At 42.3% G+C, this 21,366-nt stretch overlaps 1 protein-coding gene across 1 annotated transcript in view; it reads left to right on the forward strand.

Annotated features, from left to right (window-relative positions):
• Positions 1-21,366, forward strand: part of pola1 (DNA polymerase alpha 1, catalytic subunit) — a 248,098-nt gene that overhangs the window by 152,312 nt on the left and 74,420 nt on the right. The window lies entirely within an intron of this gene.

The raw sequence follows: 21,366 nt of genomic DNA on the forward strand, positions 1-21,366 counted from the left end.
TAGACTGCAATGCCATAGAAACTATATTTTGTGCTGTTTGAAAAATGTTAACGTTGATGTATAAACAATGCCTTATTCTGCTGGTGAGAGGGAGTATGCATTGCAAATAAGCTTGTGCAGGAGAAACATTAACTTATCTAAATGGAGAAATTAATAGGAGATGTTTTGTGAAGCAGGAAAATTTCACCAACTTGACAGTTGGCAGGCTGCCTACTGCGTGGATTCATGAAAGCTAAGAATTACACTCTCATGAAAATTTCCTTACTAAATGCCCTGGTTAATCTGAAAGATAACCCACTGATTTCAATTCATCCTTTGACTGGGCGGTGCTTGTTACATCTTCATTCTGACAAAGCATTTGTATTAATCATTTGGCTCTCCAGTAGACACTCCAGGGCTGGTGCTTTTAAAATAAATGTGGCTGTGATAGCTCTTTAGTCTATTAAACTTACAATAGATGCAAAGAACTGGTAATTATAAATTCTGTGCAGTGCTTGGAAAAGAAAATGAGAATGGATGCTGCTCTTGTCGAGTGTTTTGGAAGTTTGCTCAGTTACTTCCTTTTACTTAAGTGCCTGTCTTGGGCCTTTCTGAAAATACTTGAGGCAAAGAACTGCATCCGAAAGGCAGCTTAAGAATTTATATTTTTCTACATGAAAGCAAGCAGTACTTATGCAACTGGCTTTTTAATTTAAGTGCATTTTATTCTCCAGAATCATTGACATGAAAAGATTGTTGAAAGGTGCTACAAATTCAGACCAAGGGGCCCTTTGATTTTCTCAAGTGCCCATTTATTAGAGGGCCATGGAGAGACACAGCACAGAAACAGACCCTTTGGCCCACAAGGTCCATGGGTGACCATCGTGTACCCATCTACAATAACCCATTTAACAGCACTTGTCCTGTGGCCTTCTATGTCTCTGCCATTCAAGTGTGTTCTTCCCCATACATCTTGGGTATTGTAAGAGTCACTGCCTTTACCATCTTCTCATTGTGTCCTTGATTCTAGTTACTGGGTGGAAAATTATTCCTCTTCTGACCCCCTCAACACCTCATCCATTGCACACAATTCACTTGTTAAGAAAGCCTGCACAAGTGGAGTGGTTTACACGGGTGTTTCATATTAGGAAGATATACCAGCTATATTGTAATATTACGTAGGAAAATATCTTTGCCAATAATAGACTACCAGATCTGTATACTGGGACTGTTGTTTGAGGGGGCATCGGGGACAGGTGGACGGAGAGATGAATTCTCAAGGTAACAAAACTGAAAAACTGTTGAAAGTGTTCTGTGATGCAAGATGGAATCCTGAACCAACTTAAAGTTTCATGGAGATGCAAGACACTACATCTGCTGGAATCGGAAGCAAGAAAAATTAACTCCCAGAAGAGGATGCACGGGGCTTGCACTGGGCCTCCTCCATTGTTAGAGTGAGCCCCAGTGCAAGTTGCAAACAGCACCACATATTTAACTTGGGCAGCTTACACCCAACGGCATGAACATTGACTTATCTAACTTCAAGTAACCCTTGCTTTCCCTCTCTCTCTCCATCCCTCCCCCTTCCCAGTTTTCCAACCAGTCTTACTGCCTCCGACTACATTTTATCTCAGTTTGCTTTGTTGTTAGCTTCCCCCAGCTAACAATGAGCTATTCTACATTTTCCTTGATCTCCATTCCCTTTGCTCTGCTTTCACACCTGCACACTTCCTTATCTATCTATCTCCCTCCCCCCCTGACGTCTGTCTGAAGAAGGAGCAAACAACATCTCAAAAACTCCTCCCTATTAAAGAATTGTGTTATGGCACCTCTGGAACCCTCAACTAACTCATCTCACCTCATCTTGTGTGTTACCAGTCCATTTGTTTGACAGTGGATCTGCATGTTGGCCAGCTGAAAGTCAAAATGTACAAATTAACCAGTTTGCCGTTAACCATTTTGCTAGTTATAACTTCTGCAAATTCTAACCAATTGGTCAAAAGTAATTTCCTTCCATAAATTCATGTTGACTTTGCCCAATTCCATCATTATTAATTTCTAAGTGCCCTGTTGCCACTTCAATAATGATGGATCCAGGATTTTCCCCATTATTGATGTTGGGGTGATATTTTCCCTGCTGTAGTGTGTAGAACCATGGGGAAGCCATTCAGGGCAGAGATCGGAGGAGATATGGATCGGAGGAGAAAAAAATTAGTTAAGACCAAAGTTGGACCCTTGAAGACCAAAAAAGATGAATTTATTATGGGGAACAAGGAAATGGCAGATGAGTTGAACAGGTACTTTGGATCCATCTTCACTAACAATCTTCCTGATATATTAGTGGCCAGAGGATCTGGGGAGACGGAGGAACTGAAGGTAGAAATCCACATTAGGCAGGAAATGGTGTTGGGTAGACTGATCGGACTGAAGGCTGATAAATCCCCAGGGCCTGATGGTCTGCATCTCAGGGTACTTTAGGAAGTGGCTCTAGAAATCGTGGATGCATTGGTGATAATTTTCCAATGTTCTATAGACTCAGGATCAGTTCCTGTGAATTGGAGGGTAGCTAATGTTATCCCACTTTTTAAGAAAGGCAGGAGAGAGAAAACAGGGAATTATAGACCAGTTAGCCTGACATCGGTGGTGGGGAAGATGCTGGTGTCAATTATAAAAGATGAAATAGCCGCACATTTGGATAGCAGTAACAGGATCAGCCCGAGTCAGCATGGATTTACGATGGGGAAATCATGCTTGACTAATCTTCTGGAATTTTTTGAGGATGTGACTAGGAAAATGGATAAGGGAGAGTCAGTGGATGTAGTGTACCTGGACGTTCGGAAAGCATTTGATAAGGTCCCACATAGGAGATTAGTGGGCAAAATCAGGGCACATGGTATTGGGGGTAGAGTGCTGACATAGATAGAAAATTGGTTGGCAGACAGGAAACAGAGTAGGGATTAACAGGTCCCTTTCAGAATGGCAGGCAGTGACTAGTGGGGTACCGCAAGGCTCGGTGCTGGGACCGCAGCTATTTACAATATTCATTAATGATTTGGATGAAGGGATTCAAAGTAACATTAGCAAATTTGCAGATGACACAAAGCTGGGTGGCAGTGTGAACTGTGAGGAGGATGCTATGAGAATGCAGGGTGACTTGGACAGATTGGGGGAGTGGGCAGATGAAGTTTAATGTGGATAAATGTGAGGTAGCAAAAACAGGAAGGCAGATTACTATCTAAATGGCATCAAGTTGGGAAAAGGGGAAGTACAACGGGATCTGGGGGTCCTTGTTCATTCCTTGGAATTCTCTGCCTCAGAGGGCGGTGGAAGCCGGTTCTCTGGATACTTTCAAGAGAGCGCGATAGGGCTCTTAAAGATAACGGAGTCGGGGGATATGGGGAGAAGGCAGGAACGGGGTACTGATTGGGAATGATCAGCCATGATCACATTGAATGGCGGTGCTGGCTCGAGAGGCCGAATGGCCTACTCCTGCACCTATTGTCTATTGTCTAAAGAGGACATTGTTAATATTCAAGACACATGATTAGATTTCTAGATTTTAAGGATGTCGGGTTGGTGCTGGAAAGTTGTTCTGAGGTAGAAGATCGACATTGTGTACATTCTTGGTTTGCATCGATCAGTTGGGCCGAAGGGCCTGTTTCCATATTGAATGAATCTATTAAAATAGTCATTCTATTTTATTATTGAATACTAAGCAGGAATAAGGGATTCGTACTCTGCCTCTTCCATGCATTCTTAGAATCAGGCCTGTATGTCGTGAAGGTAAAGCAGGCGAAAGGTGGTAGATGCTTGGGCCAGTCTTCATTGGTGGCAATTCATACAATGACAAATGCCACTTTACATCTAAGAATATAGAATGGAGAATGGGCAAATGTCAATATGTGGAGTTACGTTATTAACCATGAACTCAAGGGACAAAATGTCTTCCTCCTGTAGTTGCAAGAAAAGAGTAAGAAGGAGTCACTTTATTATTAACTTTTGTTAATTTTGTCAATAGTTAAGCCTTTAGCTTGTTCTGTCGCTGCATTGTACACCAGGAGGCAAACAATATCTAATGCTATCTGCAAGGTATGGCTTAGATTGAAGAATTTGCATACTTTCAGAAATAGCACGCTCAGTTTGACAGCTTTCAAGACTAAAAGCACCTCAATGCTTCTATACTCCTAAGTTTCCTTTATAATTTAGTTCAAGCCTCCTTCCCCATTCGTATGCCGTTTTAATATAATTCATCTGTGTAGCTGAAGGTCAAAACCATGAGCTCGGATAGTGTTCCTTCTTACCTGTCCCTTAATGGTATATTTCATATGATGCTTGCTAACTTTATCTCACAGATAGAGCATTTGAATTCATTTGTGCTCAAATATCTTGAGGTGCATTGCCTGTATGTGGTTTAAATTTTTTTTTAACTGAAAAGCATTAAAAGTATCAGGAGAGTCATCATGCAGACACAAACATTTTCAGATGCTGGTTTATATCAAAGATAGACATAAAGTGCTGGGATATCTCGGCAGGTCAGGGAGAAAAGGGCTGGGTGCATTTTAGGTTGGGACTGTTGCCCACCCTTTTTCTCCAGAGATGCTGCCTGACCTGCTCAGTTACTCCAGCACTTTGATGATTTTCCTGAGATAGACACAATCTGCCAAAATTTGTTTTGGTAAACGTTCGCATTTGGCAAGCTTAAAGTCATAGAATAATATGCAGACCCAATCGGCCCAGCTTATCCAAGCAAGACAAGATGTCTACCAGAGTTAGTCGCATTTGCCTGTGTTTGGCCCAAATCCCTCCAAACCTTTCCTATCTATGTACCTGTCTAAATGACTGTTAAACATTGTAATTGTATCTATGAGTACCTTCTCCTTTGGCAGCTCACTCCATATACCCACAACCCCCTCCCGTGTAGAAAAACCTGCCCTTTAGATCCCCTTTAATACGTACCCTCTCGTCTTAAACACATGTCTGCCAGTTTTGGCCTTCTTACCCTGGGATAAGGACTGTGACCGTTTACTTTATCTATGCCACCAGGGCAAACAACCCTAAGGGAATAAATAAGCTCCTGGTTCTCTGCTTAAAATGCTCATCCTCCTTTCCTTGGAGCATTACCTACTGCATTGATGTGAATTTTCACTTCCTCAACCAAGCAATGGCTTCTCTTAAATTTCAAGCCAAAAGTGGTAAGATTCAAATTCAGTGAGGTCAGACATTGTGGTTGCCTGTTAAATAACCTGCCAAAGTCAGCCTTTTGTTTGAAGGTGGCAGAAACGAAAAGTGTGAGCTGGTTAAAAGTGAGGTGCCAATGCTTCACTGCTTCTAGCATGTTGAATTCTGCCCCCAGGAATCAATAAGATTTCCTTTGATGGAACCAGCCTAGTGTTTAAATTTTGTGACACGTTTTCGAACATAGAATAGTGTAGCACAGGAACGGGCCCTTCGGCCTACAATGTTTGCACATGATCTCTTTTGTGAGAATCAATTCAGATAAACAATGAATCAATCAAGAATTATTGGATGTTTTTTGTGAAATTGTTGATTTTCAAGAGATGTAACTGTATTAGGATTAGATGTGTTTTATCCGATCACAGCAATTGTAATTTAGAACTTCAATTGATACCCTACTTAATTAATCTATGGTGGCATATTTTAAGTGTGTTGATTTGATGTAATAACCAGAATGAATCAGACAATCTCTTGTAAGTAACAAGGTTACAGAATACTATTTGATGAACACCTAAATGTGTTGTAAAGTATAATTGGCATTGCGTCAACCTACAAAATAAGATGCATGGAAAGGGATTTTCAGATTCAATTATTAGCAGCAAATGTCAGGGACTAGTTTGAAAATCTGCTTTCGCCCTTATTTCTATAATATGAAACAATCCAAGGGTTCATTTCAAAAACGCATCATGGAGAACTAATTATGAAGTAATGTTTTTATTTCATGCATCATGTCATAGACTAAATGAAATACATACGCATCAAGCCATAAGGCTATTTAAGTGCTTTTTAACCATCTTTTCAAAACAAAACTTTCTGTAGTTCACCAGAATTATTTTCTTACAGAAACAGAGTTGACTATTTATTGGGCTTCAGAGAAAGTTATTTAATTCACCTTCAAATTGTAGAACACCGTTACATAATATCCAAATATAATTTGTATTAGTTTTGTTCTGCTCATACAGCAAAGTTTACGATTCAGCCAAACTAAATTATTAAGATCCAGCAAAGGTTCAGAAACTTTGAAAGTGCAAGAAAAGTTGTTGGCCACGGGCAAATAAGTAATTAAAAGAGCAATACATGGTGTCTGGTTCACAGAGGGTCCTTCGGCCCACGTCTAAACCAACCATCAACCACCCATTGATGCCAATCTTACATTTATTCAATTTCTTGTTCTCTCCATATTCTCCTCAACCTCTTCCAGATTCTGCCGCTCATTTAAACACACGATGGGCAATTTACCATGGTCCATTAATTTATCACTTGGTACGTCTTTGGGATGTAGCAGGAAACTGGAGCACTTGGAGGAAACTGAATTGGCCATGTGGAGAAAATAATAAACTCCACACAAACTGATAGAACCTGGGTGTCTGATGCTGTGAGGCAGCAACTCTACGATTTGCACCACTGTGGCACCCTGTTTGTTAATATTTCTTCGGAAATTCTCAAACCTTCTATACTATTTGAAGTGCAATTCACTATTGAACTGGTGGCTCAGGGAAGTAATTGTTTTACAGTGGACTTGTAGCACATTAAATACGCAGTTGAAGCTTCTAGAATGGTGCAGTCCAACTTTTCAAAAGGGAGGTGTATTTGAGATCTTGCTAGTCACTCTTCAAGATGGCACATTATATATCATTCAACTATTTCCTTGTTATTTATGATGTTTAGAGGCAGAGACTTTTCACTGGTAACAAAAGTACAGGGATACCATTAAGGTTGCCAGCAATGACTAAAGGGCCTGTCCCACTGTACGAGATAATTCACAAGTTCTCCTGAGTTTTCCCCTGATTCGAACTCGGAGAATGTCTTTGGCAGGTCAGTAGGAGTTTGTGGATGTCTCGTAGCGGCTCGTACGAGTAAATAGTAACAATTTCTTTCATCACAAGTATTTTTTTACTCGTGGACATTTTTCAGTGTTGAAAAAACATTACCAGTTTTCCGGATTTCCCGAGTACCTTCCATTAGCATTACGAGCCACTACGAGACATCCACAAACTCCTATGGACCCGCTACGGACATTCTCCGAGTTCGAATCGAGAAAACTCGGGAGAACTGTTGAATTACCTCGTACAGGCCCTTTAGACTGCAACGACGCACATCATTGCCTGACGCTCAACATTCCAGCATCTGCACTTTTTTAATCTCAGTGTAGATATAATAAATTTTACATAAGTATCAGCTTCTCGGAACAAGCTGAAACACACAAGCAGTCTAGACCCTGGCTCCAGGCATAAATTTATCCATGTTCACTGTTTTGATGTTTTTGACTCCAACTCCGATTTCGGCCACGCACTCAGTCACGTTCTTTGAATCCCAGCTCCAGCCGCAAGCAGACTATTGATATGTCACTACTTGCCAGCACAATCCATCTCATGCAAACATGATTCACTGGAAACCACCAGAGAAAGGTCTGAAGGAATTTGCTTTGTCGTATTCTGCCAACCTTGTGCATATTTGGATCCGAGGCTTCAAAATTAGTGGATAACAGGGACTTAGTGTAATCTTGCCACAGTTAAGACATAGAAAACAGGCAGAAACGAGCTGGGTGGCCCATGAAATTTCTTTGCTGTGCTGTAAGATTACAGCTAATCCTATTTCTCGCCCACTTTGCCATCTGATTCCAAACCATCCTTTCGTGTCCAAAATCCCATTGATTTCAATCTTAAATACGTTCACCCTCCGTGCAATGATGCTGGGTTATTAATGGTGCCGTCAAAAAGGTTTGAGACACATTTCATTGGTAGTTTGCTGCCATATATGACCATAATTTTTGGAGTTTAGAGGGATCAGAGGATATAAGAATGTGAAGAAGTAAACTGAGGCAGAGGGCAGCTGTGAATGGCAGAGTAGTTTTAGAGGGTCACTTAAAAAGAAACAGTGATCCAACGCAAAGTGCTGGAGTAACTCAGCAGGTCAGGCAGCAACTCTGGGGAACATGGACAGGTGACATTTCGGTTCTGGACCTTGAAGAAGGATCGTGACCCGAAATGTTACCTATCCGTGTGCTCCAGAGATGCTGCCTGGCATTCCAGAACTTTATGTATTTCTTTGTAAGCCAGCACCTGCAGTTCCTTGTGCCTCCAAACAGTGGTCCATCTTCCTCTCCCCTAATGCACATTTACATTGGGTTATAAGCTTCAGCCTTCACCAGTGTGATGGTCAGCACGCATCCAGCACAGAATCTGTGTGTGCTGTTCCTTAGCATTACGGACCACTGGTATTTATGTCTACAAATTGGCCCGTGAGTCCCCTTTAAATTACTGTACTGAATGAAAGGACACACCTTTAGAAAGGAGATAAGGAGGAATTTATTTCCTCAGAGGATGGTGAATCTATGGAGGCCAAGTCAATGGACATTATTAAGGAAGAGAAAGATTAATGATTACTAAGGGTCTCTGGAGGTAAGGGGAGAAGGCAGGAGATTGGGTTGAGAGGGAAAGAGATCCGCCATAATTGAATGGCAGAGCAGACTTGATGGGCTGAATGGCCTAATTATGACCATTAATTTATTTCTAGAACTTGTATTATTCAAAAGGAAACTGGTTTATTTCTTGTGCCATGATATTAATGACTCACCACATGCAGTGCCATGCTCCACTCTCACATCTTTCAACTCTTGCCAGGGTTAATGGCCCTTTAGTTTACATGAGGTTTCTACTGCTGCAAGGTCTTTGGTCACTTCTAGTTTGGTCCTTCCATTCCTTTATTGTGTAATAAATTGTAATACTTAAAATAATGTTGTTGTTTTTTCTGGCATTAACAACAGTGCTAAGGGGGGAAGTTGTAATTCTGGTAAACTGGCTGGCTCTGAAAGATGTCAGATGTCTCTTGAGAGGAAACCCTCTTGGATGGAGCAGTAATGTGGTAGCAGCATTAAACATTGGCCTTTGCTGTGCCTGTTGTTTTTGAGCTGTTTATGGTGTCTAACAGATCAATGATTGGTGTGAATACTTTTTCTCACCAGGAGCTTCTGATTGAAATCTGGGTTAGCTCTCATCAAACCCTTCCTTGACATCACTGTGATGTCGTGCTACGTTAGTGCCATATGCGACTAAATTGTAAGCGACAGAATGTATATGCCTAGAAACTGGAATCACAAGGAAATGCAGGTGCTGGTTTACGAAAAAGGAGACAAAATGCTCGAGTAACACAGCAGGTCTGGCAGCATCACTGGAGAACATGGATGGACAATGTTTCGGGCCTGGAACCTTCATCGAAGTCTGAAGAAAGGTCCCGACCTGAAACGTTGACTTTCCATGTTCTCCAGATATGCTGCCAAACCCACTGTGTTACTCCAGCACTTTTTGTCTTTTGCCTAGAAATTGGATTGTCTGCTGCTACAATTTGTGTGCTATGCAATTTACTTTCAATTAAAAAAGGAAGAATGGAAATTTGTTGTTTTTTGCTGCCAACTGGTGACTTTCCTTTTGAATGCTCCGTGAGTCTGATATACTGGCATACAGCAGCGCTCAGGGTTGGCAATGGCACTCATGTACACACTGACATGGCATGGTGGCGCAGCGGGAGAGTTGCTGCCTCACAGCGCCAAGGACTGGGTTCTATCCAGAGCAAATATGTAAGGAGATAGCAGATATTAGTAGTAAGCACAAGGTAGTGATTGTGAGAGATTTCAACTTTCCACACATAGACTGGGAAACACATTCTGTAAATGGGCTGGATGGTTTGGAGTTTGTAAAATGTGTGCAGGATAGTTTTTTTGCAGCAATACATAGAGGTACCTACTAGAGGAGGGGCAGTGCTGGACCTCCTGTTAGGAAATGAGACGGGACAGGTGGCGGAGGTATGCGTTGGGGAGCACTTCGGGTCCAGTGATCACAATACCATTAGTTTCAATATAATTATGGAGAAGGTCAGAACTGGACCTAGGGTTGAGATTTTTGATTGGAGAAAGGCTAACTTTGATGAGATGCGAGATGATTTAAAAGGAGTGGACTGGGACATTTTGTTTTATGGGAAAGATGTAGAAGAGAAATGGTGGACATTTAAAGGGGAAATTTTAAGTACAGAATCTTTATGTTCCTGTTCGGTTGAAAGGAAACAGTAAAAATTGGAAAGAGCCCTGGTTTTCAAGGGAAATTGGACATCTTGTTCGGAAAAAGAGGGAGATCTACAATAATTATAGGCAGCATGAAGTAAATGAGGTGCTTGTGGAGTATAAGGAATGTAAAAAGAATCTTAAGAAAGAAATTAGAAAAGCTAAAAGAAGATATGAGGTTGCTTTGGCAAGTACGGTGAAAGTAAATCCAAAGGGTTTCTACAGCTATATTAATAGCAAAAGGATAACGAGGGATAAAATTGGTCCATTGGAGAAACAGAGTGGGCAGCTATCTGCAGAGCCAAAAGAGATGGGGGAGATATTGAACAATTTCTTTTCTTCGGTATTCACCAAGGAGAAGGATATTGAATTATGTGAGGTAAGGGAAACGAGTAGAGTAGTTATGGATACTATGAGTTTCAAAGTAAAAGAAGTACTGACACTTTTGAAAAATGTAAAAGTGGATAAGTCTCCAGGTCCTGACAGGATATTCCCTAGGACATTGAGGGAAGTTAGTGTAGAAATAGCCGGGGCTATGACAGAAATATTTCAAATGTCATTAGAAACGGGAATAGTCCCCGAGGATTGGCGTACTGCGTATGTTGTTCCATTGTTTAAAAAGGGTTCTAAGAGTAAACCTAGCAATTATAGACCTGTTAGTTTGACTTCAGTGGTGGGCAAATTAATGGAAAAGATACTTAGAGATAATATATATAAGCATCTGGATAAACAGGGTCTGATTAGGAACAGTCAACATGGATTTGTGCCTGGAAGGTCATGTTTGACTAATCTTCTTGAATTTTTTGAAGAGGTTACTAGGGAAATTGACGAGGGTAAAGCAGTGGATGTTGTCTATATGGACTTTAGTAAGGCCTTTGACAAGGTTCCTCGTGGAAGGTTGGTTAAGAAGGTTAAACTGTTGGGTATAAATGCAGGAATAACAAGATGAATTCAGCAGTGGCTGAATGGGAGAAGCCAGAGGGTAATGGTGGATGGCTGTTTGTCGGGTTGGAGGCAAGTGACTAGTGGGGTGCCTCAGGGATCTGTGTTGGGTCCTTTGTTGTTTGTCATGTACATCAATGATCTGGATGAAGGGGTGGTAAATTGGATTAGTAAGTATGCAGATGATACCAAGATAGGGGGTGTTGTGGTTAATGAAGAGGATTTCCAAAGTCTACAGAGTGATTTAGGCCATTTGGAAAAATGGGCTGAAAGATGGCAGATGGAGTTTAATGCTGATAAATGTGAGGTGTTACACCTTGGCAGGACAAATCAAAATAGGACGTACATGATAAATGGTAGGGAATTGAAGAATACAGTTGAACAGAGGGATCTGGGAATAACCGTGCATAGTTCCTTGAAGGTGGAATCTCATATAGATAGGGTGGTAAAGAAAGCTTTTGGTATGCTAGACTTTATAAATCAGAGCATTGAGTATAGAAGCTGGGATGTAATGTTAAAATTGTACAAGGCATTGGTGAGACCAAATCTGGGGTATGGTGTACAATTTTGGTCGCCCAATTATAGGAAGGATGTCAACAAAATAGAGAGAGTACAGAGGAGATTTACTAGAATGTTGCCTGGGTTTCAACAACTAAGTTACAGAGATAGGTTGAATAAGTTAGGTCTTTATTCTCTGGAGCGCAGAAGGTTAAGGGGGGACTTGATAGAGGTCTTTCAAATGATGAGAGGGATAGACAGAGTTGATGTGATCAAGCTTTTCCCTTTGAGAATAGGGAAGATTCAAACAAGAGGACATGACTTCAGAATTAAGGGACAGAAGTTTAGGGGTAACATGAGGGGGAACTTCTTTACTCAGAGAGTGGTAGCGGTGTGGAATGAGCTTCCAGTGGAAGTGGTGGCGGCAGGTTCGTTGGTATCATTTAAAAATAAATTGGATAGGCATATGGATGAGAAGGGAATGGAGGGTTATGGTATGAGTGCAGGCAGGTGGGACTAAGGGAAAAAAGTTGTTCGGCACGGACTTGTAGGGCCGAGATGGCCTGTTTCCGTGCTGTAATTGTTATATGGTTATATGGTGGGTGGTGTTGAAATAATTCCAGAGTAGTGTCCAATGATGAGCTGAGTTATCTTTCCTGAAAATATCTGTCCTAAAAGAAGGGTCTCCTTCTGAAACGTCACCTATTCCTTTTCTCCAGTGATGCTGTCTGACCCACTAAGTTACTCCAGCTTTTTGTCTTAAAATAATATCTAGTTTTGTAGAGGGCAACAGATGATACATACAGTGCCCTCCATAATGTTTAGGACAGACCCATCATTTATTTATTTGCCTCTGTACTCCACAATTTGAGATTTGTAATAGAAAAAAAACACATGTGGTTAAAGTGCACATTGTCAGATTTTATTAAAGGATATTTTTATACATTTTGGTTTCACCATGTAGAAATTACAGCTGTGTTTATATATAGTCCCCCCATTTCAGGGAATCATAATGATTGGGACACATGGCTTCACAGGTGTTTGTAATTGCTCAGGTGTGTTTAAATCCCTCCTTAATGCAGGTATAAGAGCTCTCAACACCTTGTCTTTCCTCCAATCATTCCATCACCTTTGGGAACTTTTATTGCTGTTTATAAACATGAGATCCAAAGTTGTGCCAATGAATGTCAAAGAAGCGTATATGAGACTGAGAAACAAGAATAAAACTGTTAGAGACATCAGCCAAACCTTAGGCTTACCAAAATCAACTGCTTGGAACATTAAGAAGAAAGAGAGCACTGGTGAGTTTACTAATCGCAAAGGGACTGGCAGGTCAAGGAAGACCTCCACAGCTGATGACAGAAGAATTCTCTCTATAATAAAGAAAAATCCCTAAACACCTGTCAGTCAGATGAGAAACACTCTTCAGGAGTCAAGTGTGCATTTGTCAATGACCACTGTCCGCAGAAGAGTTCATGAACAGAAATACAGAGGCTACACTGCAAGATGCAAACCACTGGTTAGCTGCAAAAATAGGATGGCCAGGTTACAGTTTGCCAAGAAGTACTTAAAAGAGCAACCACAGTTCTGGAAAAAGGTCTTGTGGACGAAGATTAACTTGTATCAGAGTGATGGCAAGACCAAAGTATGGAGGTGTGAAGGAACTGCCCAAGATCCATAGCATACCACCTCATCCGTGAAACACAGTGGTGGTGGTGTCATGGCCTGGGCATGTATGGCTGCTGAAGGTACTGGCTCACTTATCTTCATTGATGATACAACTGCTGATGGAAGTACAGGTGCACAACCTTTTATCCGAAAGCCTTGGGACAAGACACTTCTCGGATTTAGGAATTTTTCGGATTTCGGAATGGAAGATTTTTAGCGTAGATTAGGTAGGTAGTGCGGGCGGCTTGAAAAGTCTGGAGCGGCTGCCTCCTCCCCGGAGACCGGGGAATCATTGTAAATCATTGCTTAAATGTTAGTCAGTTAGTTTGGAGGGATTTTATGTGGTGGGGGGGGTGAAGGGGGAAACTTTAATTCTTAGTCCCCTACCTGGTCGGAGAGGCGGGGAGCGGGCAATGCCTTACCGAGTCGCCGTGCAGTAAGCTCCGGAGCGCTGTGGCCGCCGACTCCCAACATCGCGGAGCTGGGGCTGCGGGCGTCCGGCCGCGGGCGGCGCCGGTTGTAGCTCCGACCCCGGCAACTCTACCCCTGGCTGCGCGGCGCTCCAAATCCAGCGCTGCCCGCGACCGGACGCCCGCAGCCCCAGCTCCGCGATGTTGGGAGTCGGCGGCCACAGCGCTCCGGAGCTTACCGCACGGCGACCCGGTAAGGCATTGCCCGCTCCCCGCTGGTATCCCAGCGCTGTGGCCGCCGACTCCCAACATCGCGGAGCTGGGGCTGCGGGCAGGTGGCGCTGGATTTGGAGCGCCGCGCAGCCAGGGGTAGAGTTGCCGGGGTCAGTGCTCCAACCGGCGCCGCCGGGTCGGAGAGGCGGGGAGCGGGCAATGCCTTACCAGGTCGCCGTGCAGTAAGCTCCGGAGTGCTGTGGCCGCCGACTCCCAACATCGCGGAGCTGGGGCTGCGGGCGTCCTGCCGCGGGCGCCGCCAGTTGGAGCTCCGACCCCGGCAACTCTACCCCTGGCTGCGCGGCGCTCCAAATCCAGCGCCGCCCGCCCGCAGCCCCAGCTCCGCGATGTTGGGAGTCGGCGGCAACAGCGCTCCGGAGCTTACTGCACGGCGACCCGGTAAGGCATTGCCCGCTCCCCGCCTCTCCGACCCGGCGGCGCCGGTTGGAGCTCCGACCCTGGCAACTCTACCCCTGGCTGCGCGGCACTCCAAATCCAGCGCCGCCCGCCCACAGCCCCAGCTCCGCGATGTTGGGAGTCTGCGGCCACAGCGCTCTGGAGCTTACTGCACGGCGACCCGGTAAGGCATTGCCCGCTCCCCGCCTCCCCGACCAGGTGGGGGACTAAGAATTAAAGTTTCCCCCTTCCCCCCCCCCCCCCTTCACATAAAAGCCCTCCAAACTAACTGACTAACATTTAAGCAATGATTTACAGATGTTTAAGTGTTTCCCCGGTCTCCGGGGAGGAGGCAGCCGCTACAGTAGTACAGACCTGGGTTGACCGTGGGTCGTTTCGGGTCAAGTTTGGCGCCAAACACGAGCTTTGGTGTGCAGACGACATCCTGGAAAAAATGTCTGGTTTTCGGAGCTTTTCGGTTTCCGGAACTCCGGATAAAAGGTTGTGCACCTGTAGCATAATAAATTGTGAAGTGTATAGACACATCCTCTCTGCTCAAGTTCAAACAAATGCCTCAAAACACATTTGCCAGCGGTTTATCCTACAGCAAGGCAATGATCCCAAACATACTGCTCAAGCAACAAAGGAGTTTTTCAAAGCTAAAAAATGGTCGATTCTTGAGTGGCCATGTGAATCACCGGATCTGAACTTAATTGAGCATGTCTTTTATATGCTGAAGAGAAAACTGAAGGGTACTAGCCCCCAAAACAAGCATAAGCTAAAAATGGCTGTAATACAGGCCTGGCAGAGCATCACCAAAGAAGACACCCAGCAACTGGTGATGTCCATGAAAAGCAGTCATTGCATGCAAAGGATATGCAACAAAATACTAAACATGACTACTTTCATTTGCATGACATTGCTCTGTCCCAAACATTATGGTGCCCTGAAATGGGGGGGACTATGTGTAAACACTGCTGTGAACTCTACATGGTGAAACCAAAATGTATAAAAATGGCCTTTATTAAAATCTGACAATGTGCACTTTAACCACATGTGATTTTTTTTCTATTACAAATCTCAAATTGTGGAGTACAGGGGTAAATAAATAAATGATGGGTCTTGGTCTCAAACATTATGGAGGGCACTGTATTTGCAGTTATTATGAATAAAATATATTTATTTAGGGAAGATAACTTAGCTCATCATTGGACCCTACTCTGGAATTATTTCAACCCCCCACCACCAAAATATAGCAAAATGCTGCTTTTAAATTAGCACTTAAAACTACCAGTGATAACTTTACTTTTCTCATTATTTTTCCTGCATTTAAATAATTCATTATTTTGAATCTAATCAACTCGTTCTTTTACACATTGTTTCTGAGGTGCATTAAATGCATGCCCTGCCACAAAAAAACAGTGGAGCCATAATCATAACCGTACAAACCTTTTGAGTCGGACAATGAGGAATGCACATTTAAAAAGTATCTCCTCCCATTGGATTGAATTCGACATTGACAAAAACAGCATCAGTTAATTTTTTTGTTTTGCTTAAAATTTTTATTCCAAAAACGTAACAAAAATATGAATGGGTTGATTTTTTTTACTGGTTTTGCTGTCTGCTTTCAATCAGTAATGTTCAGAAGCAGTCTGTAACATTTACTCACCATTAGGCATATTATTAATGTAAACTTGCAATCCAGACTAATGCCTCTCAATGTACATTTGTGGTTTAAATATTGGGCGTGGAGTTTTAATTTTAAGCTATATTGCTGCAGAGCATAATTTTTTTTTTTTTTTGATTCTTTACAAAATAAGGTTGTGCACTTATAAAAGTTCATCCGCCAGCCAGCCAGCCAGCCTCTGAAATAGCTTTGCTGCAGTCCATGTAATTAGACGTCAGTGTCAACCGTGGAATGACTGGCTTCTGCTGCCAGAGGATGTTGTTAGTCATTCAGCCTCTGTCGCCCAATAGAGTTGGGTGCAAGTAACTTCCTCCTCAGCCGAGTGCTTCCCAGTCGCTGCTCCCTCTTCACTGCAACGAAGAGGGAAGAGACAATGTTCTTTAATTAAAGATTCCATTGAGACGAAAAAGGATTAGTTGTAGATGTTTATTCTCTTCGATGGAAAAAAAATATTCGCTGGTGGAGGGGGGGGCTTGCAGTTTGGTGCTTCGGTGGAGAGACAGAGTCATTGCTGTTTGTTGAATATCCTGTTAAGGACTGTTACCATTCTAATTAATCAAGTTAGAAATTACAGCTGTGGCTGCTTTCTCGATTCTCAGTATCAATTTTCTGCTCTGGTTAGACAAAGCAAATATAAATTTTGTGTTCATTTGTCATTCGTTCTTTGACTTCAGCATCTCGGAAAATAACAATGTAGCACAAAAGACCAGTATTTACCTTGTTGTAATGTAGGTTGCCATGGTGTTTTGCAAATTATTGCAATTATGTTCACCATGCAAGTCGCCCTTGGTAACTAAGGGGGGAAAAAACTGATAATCCTGTTTTGAACAAAAGGTCAAATTGCTGAATAGAAAGTCTTGATTAACTAGAAGATGTACAAAGTGGAATTATTTCCTTCCATTCAAAAAGAGGTCTTGATCAGGTTTGGTTCGAGGGGGAGGGTGAATAAGTACATCTGTTGATTACTGAAGTACAAAGAATTGAAAGGATGTTGTCTTCAGCCTTTCATGTTGGCCTAATGGTGGCTTTTTGTCAAATTTACTCATTTGATAGATTTGAAAGAGCAGCTGCATTTAATCTGGATAAATGCTTTACCCCCGTTTTTTTAATATATATATCACTTCTGTTCTTACCAGGGCAAGATTTGTCGAAAATACTCTTGTTGTGTTGATTGATTTACATTGCAGTACTACTTAACAATGCTCATGAGAAATGGTATGGTGGGAATGGTGCAGTCCTTGCTGCTCCTTAATTGAAATAAAGACAATTTAGACGATAATTAGTCTTTTCAGACTTTATTAAAGTGCAACGAGTTCATTAGATGCCTGCGTTTTTGGCAGCGCTGTTGAAAGTTGCCGCTAAAGTTTGGAGAGGTTCAGAGAGGAGAGTGTGAAAGCTGGGTAAACTCCTGGAAACTTTGTCTTTACATTCTTCATCACCTAGCAACAGAAGCTTCACACTCAGACCCTGTTTAATTTCTGAATGTTGACCATCTGGGCTGTTTTCATGAGCAAAATAATCTTTTTCCCATTCGTCCAGCTCTTGAAGGAAAGACAGACAGACCAATTAATGTTTTGAATGTGAAGTTCACAAATTGAGAAATGATTCTTCAAAGCAGTATTTGGGGGATTTTGATTTAGTATTTCCATTCTCACCCCAGGATGCATACATCCCAGGCATCTAATGAACTCAAATAACTACATGCAGATAAAGTAAAATGAGTGTACCTTTTAAAAAAAAAAGCTATGTCATTCAATTTAAGCGATTCTTTAGTGTGGAGGGGGGCACACAACAACAGATGTTATAAAAGACACTTGGGGACTTTTACATATTTGGCAAGACATTACCTTCCAAAAAAGGAGATAATTTTAAGAAGATGGGCAAACTAGACCACATTTTTTTGTATTTCCAGCAGTTGGCGAGAAATGGTGTTGGCAAAGGCCACAGTATTGAATTTATTTTTTTGGTCCAATTTGTCACTTTCAGTGCAGTGCTCGAATATGTGTGCACTGTCGTTCTGTTGAGTTGCACTGGGCTGAAATTCATTTTCTGTTGTTAACTACTATAGTTTTTATAATTTTCCGGCTGTGTTTTGAATATTATTGGTTTACATGGTCAATGCAACCGTGTAAATTTACTGCAATAACTATTGAACCAATCTTGGCTTTACTATGTTTTGCCGTGCTCGTTTCTGGCCAAGAGCCTCTGGTTTGGCTTTGCAGTTCATCTTGTCTTTGTGGCTGTGCCATGCTGTCCATTGCACTGATAACCATTCAGTATAAATAATGATGTTCATACCCTATATTCAGGTACGGGAGAGTTATTTATCGAAACTATTCTCAATAAGTTGCCAAAACAAAATCAACATTGTGGTAAATATTTTTTGGTCAAAATCATTGTTTGATAATCTAGAGATAGCTGTCCTCTAGACATTTTGTTTCTCAACTTTACAAAGCGTAGTTTTCATTTCACTTGGCTTGATAATGTGATCATTTAATGAATATGAGTAATGACTCCAGTGACAAAATTAGCCGTTTGCTTTTTTTGTTGAGTGAGTTCGTTAATCAAGGTGAAGGGATAAAGCTACTTTGGAATGAATGCTTAAAAAATAATCAGTATTGGGCATCTTATATAGACATAATAAGTACCAGCTGTCTGGTCATGAAAGGCCCAGATAGAGTGGATGTGGAGAGGATGTTTCCAGGAGTGGGGAGTCTTGAAGCAAAGGGCAAAGCCTCAGAATACAAAAAAAAAGTACCTTTAGAATGGAGATGAGGTGGAATTTCTTTGGCAAGAGGGTGGTGAATCTGTGGAATTCATTGCCACAGATGGTTGTGAAGGCCAAGTCAATGGGTATTTTTAAAATGGTGATTGATCGGTTCTTGATTAGCTATGGTGTCAAAGATAACAGGGAGAAGGCAGGAGAAGTAGGATGAGAGGGGAAAATAAATCAGCCATGATCGAATCGTGGAGCAATTTCAATGGGCTCGATGGTCTAATTTTGCTCCTGTGTCTTATGGTTACATTGGATGTTTCCTGGAGCTGTGCTGAGATGTCATTTGGCCAACGCAGCAATCTTGTGCTGCTTGAGGGTGGGTGATAATTTAGTGACTGTTTATCTCTGATGGGGCCAGGTTGTCCAGGAGCTGAGCTGAGGCCGTCCTAATTTATTTTTTAGAGCAGGATTGCAGGCAACTATGGTGGAAGATTTTAGCTGGGTAAAAGTTTGGGTGATTATTATCATACATTGTTTGGGAAAATAGAAGTAATGTCCCACTGCTTTACAAAATCTTACTTTAGAGATACAGCGTGGAAATACTCTTCGACCCACTTAGTCTGCACTGGCCGGCCAACGATCACCCCATACATTTGTACTATCCAACACACTAGGGACAGTTTTACAACTTATCAAAGCCAATTGACCAACAAACCTGTATGTCTTTGGAATGTGGATGGAAACCGGCACACCCGGAGAAAAACCCACGAGGTCACAGGGAAAATGTCCAAACCTCATACAGGCGGCACCCCTAGTCAGGATCGAACTGGGTCTGTGGTGCTGCAATGGAGCAACTCTACTGCTGTGTCACTGTGATGCCTCTAACTCTGCAACATCTAACTCTGCCATTTAAGCCCAAGTCCAGGAAAAATAATGGCCCAAGATCAGCCAGTGGGAGCGCAGACAAAGGAGCACCTGAGAGCAGGGGCCAATTAAGTATTTTATCTGAAATTTTCAAAATTCAGGCATTTTTCTGCGAACGAATTAAACGGTAACATTCAACATTGTCATACAGCATGGAAACACACCCTTTGGCCCAATTCGTCCATGTCGACCAAGATGCTCCATCTCAGCTAATCTCCAAACCTTTCCTATCTATGGACCTATCAAAGTGGCTTTTAAATGTTGTGATAGTAACTGCCTAACCTCCCTCTTTTGGCAGCTCATTCCATAGACCCACCACTCTCTGTGAGAAAGTTGCCTGTCAGTTTCCTTTTAAAATGTAACAAAACTAGAACAACATTAATTTTCTTAATATTTCTCACCAATGTCTGCATGTTGATGGATTATTCCACCTATTTTCTCTCCTGCAAAGGACATTGAAGGATTTGTAAACTCGGCTTGAAATAAAACGGGGCTAACTGTTCTGATTTAGTGCTGGTTTCAACAGGTTTTTGATGAATAGAAATGTGTAATCATTGGCATAACTGCTAGTTAGGGAGAGAGGAAATCGGATGTCAAGTTGTACGGCTTAAGATGACGAGGTTGGAATTTGGCCATGTTAACATGCTGGTGAATGTGTGAGAATTCCAGCAGACGTTGTCTGCATCCAACCTGCATTATGGGTTTGAAGAGGCTTATTATCTTTTCACTCCCTAGACTACAGTCTGATTTTTATTTATTTTTATTTTAAAAGCTTAAGACCAGTAGGCCAAATGACAAACCGGTGTCTCAAAGCCTGTTACGTTGCTAGCGTGTAAGACAGCATATACTTCTTTTGTCATCCGCTTCTAAGTATCTTGGAGCCTTAACTCCTTGGTCTCAGTTGAGACAGCTGGCTTTGCAAGCATTTATATTCCCGTTCAATGCAGGCAGGATTTTAACAAAGTGAATTTGATAAAGAGAGCAATATCTAGGCCTCGAGTGTTGATTGAATAGCCACTAAATGGAAGTCATTCTGTTCAATAAAGGTCAGCATAGAATAGCCACATTGAGCAGAAAATGTGCAGAAATCTTGCCAGTGTAGCCAATATGCTTTCTTTGGGTATACTGAGCAAGTATTTACTGGAGGTTCTAGTTGACTTTGACTCTTTCTGCTGTGAATTTTCCTTGCCCCTTCCAGAGGGGTGGGAGTTGAGTAATATACTGGGATGTTAGCCCCCATTGCTTAGATATTGTTTGCTGAGGTTTGATTATTCTCTGGATGTAGTAGTATTCAGGGAGGAGAACTCCCACTTCAATGAAGAAACAAGGAGCTGCAGATGCTGGTTTACAGAAGAAGACATGGTGATGGAGTAGCTCAGCAGGACAAGCAGCATCTCGGAGAACATGGATAGGCAACATTTTGGGTCGGAACCCTTCTTCAGACTGATTGTAGGATGGGTCGGGGGGGGGGGAAAGAAAGCTGGAAGACAGGCAAGGCTTTGTCCTGCCCCTTCTCTCTTCCAACTTTCACTCCACCCCCTCCCTTCAATCGGTCTGAGGATGGGTCCCAACCCAAAGCGTC

The sequence above is a fragment of the Amblyraja radiata genome, chromosome 14 (genome assembly GCF_010909765.2).
Source record: "Amblyraja radiata isolate CabotCenter1 chromosome 14, sAmbRad1.1.pri, whole genome shotgun sequence".
Lineage (NCBI taxonomy): Eukaryota > Metazoa > Chordata > Chondrichthyes > Rajiformes > Rajidae > Amblyraja > Amblyraja radiata.